At 45.3% G+C, this 2,152-nt stretch overlaps 1 long non-coding RNA gene across 1 annotated transcript; it reads right to left on the minus strand.

The window, feature by feature from the left end:
* Window positions 1–1,286: 1,286 nt before the first annotated feature.
* On the minus strand, window positions 1,287–1,769 carry LOC112846356 (uncharacterized). Its single transcript, XR_003219293.1, has 2 exons — window positions 1,611–1,769; window positions 1,287–1,437 (listed from the first exon to the last, which is right to left on the minus strand). It is a non-coding gene; the product is annotated as an uncharacterized LOC112846356 (long non-coding RNA).
* Between the last annotated feature and the right edge of the window lie 383 nt (window positions 1,770–2,152).

Consider the following 2,152-nt stretch of genomic DNA (forward strand, 5'->3'; position numbering starts at 1 on the left):
GCAGTGAAAGACCCAGGAGGAAGCGGAGGAACAAGTCCAGGTGTCCATTTGGACTCTGTAAGGCCTTGTTCACAGCACTCTGGTGGAGTGATTTTAGCTTGGGTTTGCCAATTAATTTTGACCACAAGGAGGTTGTTTGTTTGTCTTCCAGCAGATTGAGTCCAGAGTTGATGAAGGTCAGATGGACATGAAGAGCAGCCAGAAACGCCTGAACACTCAGATGGATGAAGCAGAACACCTTGTCCTGGTACAGTCCTCTCTCCTCTTTAAAGATCTGTGTGAACACTCCTGAGTACACTGAGGCTGCTCTGATATCGATGCCACACTCTGTCAGGTCTGATTCATAAAAGATCAGGTTTCCTTTCTGCAGCTGATCAAAAGCCAGTTTTCCCAGTGACTCAATCATCTTCCTGCTCTCTGGACTCCAGTGTGGGTCTGTCTCCACTCCTCCATCATACTTGACCTTCTTCACTTTGGCCTGAACCACCAGGAAGTGGATGTACATCTCAGTCAGGGTCTTGGGCAGCTGTCCTCCCTCTCTGGTCTCCAGCACATCCTCCAGAACTGTAGCAGTGATCCAGCAGAAGACTGGGATGTGGCACATGATGTGGAGGCTTCGTGATGTCTTGATGTGGGAGATGATCCTGCTGGCCTGCTCCTCATCTCTGAATCTCTTCCTGAAGTACTCCTCCTTCTGTGGGTCAGTGAACCCTCTGACCTCTGTCACCATGCCAACACAGTCAGGCTGGATCTGATTGGCTGCTGCAGGTCGTGTGGTTATCCAGAGGTGAGCAGAGGGAAGCAGGTTCCCCCTGATGAGGTTTATCAGCAGCACATCCACTGAGGTGGACTTTCTAGGGTCAGTCAGGATTGTAGTTTTGTGGAAGTCCAGAGGAAGTCGACACTCATCCAGACCATCAAAGATGAACACAACCTGGAAGTCTTCAAAGCTGCAGATTCCTGCTTCTTTGGTTTCAGTAAAGAAGTGATGAACAAGTTCCACCAAGCTGAACTTTTCCTCTTTCAGCACATTCAGCTCGCTGAAAGTGAATGGAAATATGAACTGGAAGTCCTGGTTGGCTTTGTCTTCAGCCCAGTCCAGGGTGTATTTCTGTGTTAAGACCGTTTTCCCAATGCCAGCCACTCCCTTTGTCAGCACTGTTCTGATTGGTTCATCTCTTCCAGGTGAGGCTTTAAAGATGTCTTCTTGTCTGATGGTTGTTTCTGGTCTGTCTGGTTTCCTGGATGCTGTTTCAATCTGTCTGACCTCATGTTCATCATTGACCTCTGCAGTCCCTCCCTCTGTGATGTAGAGCTCTGTGTAGATCTGATTCAGAAGGGTTGGGTTTCCTGCTTTAGCGATGCCCTCAAACACACACTGGAACTTCTTCTTCAGGGTGGATTTAAGGTTATGATGACAAACTGCACCTGGAAGTTCTCAATGAACAAAACCACAATTTATAAAATAATGTACTGTTTTACAAAATGCAATTTAGACAATTTAACTTTATAATACTATCATAATTCTTACATGTTCGTCTATGTATCTGGGAATCAGTCAATTTTCCATTAATTACCAGCAGCTTAAATCTTTATAAAAATCCTCTTACTGCTCTGCAGATGGTCAGGAAGCTCCTCCTGCTTCATTCTCCTCAGGAATTCTAGTGTGATCTTCACAAATGCCTCTCTGCTGCTGTTCCTCTGATTCTAAGCATTCTGGGTATTCTGTACTCAGAACCTTCTGGATCTTCTTCAGCTCATTCTTCACAAAAGTGATGATGTTGTCCTCCAGCAGCTGGAACAGAATACTTTCTGAATGAGCCAATCAGACTGAAATCATGGAGCCAAACATCAGCTCCATGTTGGACACACTGACAATCCACTGGTATACAAAGAGCAGCATGGAGATGACTGTGAACAGAATAGATGTAACAGTAGTTGTTGTACATGTACAGACCATAAATATGGAGTCCAGCTGTGTTTGATGCTGCTGGGCAGACTGACCACTGGGAACCTCTGAGCTCTGCTGGTCCACTCTGTGGAGGAACCATGAAGAATTAGTTCCCATTCAATCTGAACTCAATTCAATCTGAGAGACAAACAAGTATAAACCAAAGAAAATGTAAAACAAAGTACTCAGTTATTGAAACTA

Source organism: Oreochromis niloticus, linkage group LG3, assembly GCF_001858045.2.
Source record: "Oreochromis niloticus isolate F11D_XX linkage group LG3, O_niloticus_UMD_NMBU, whole genome shotgun sequence".
Classification (NCBI taxonomy): Eukaryota; Metazoa; Chordata; class Actinopteri; order Cichliformes; family Cichlidae; genus Oreochromis; species Oreochromis niloticus.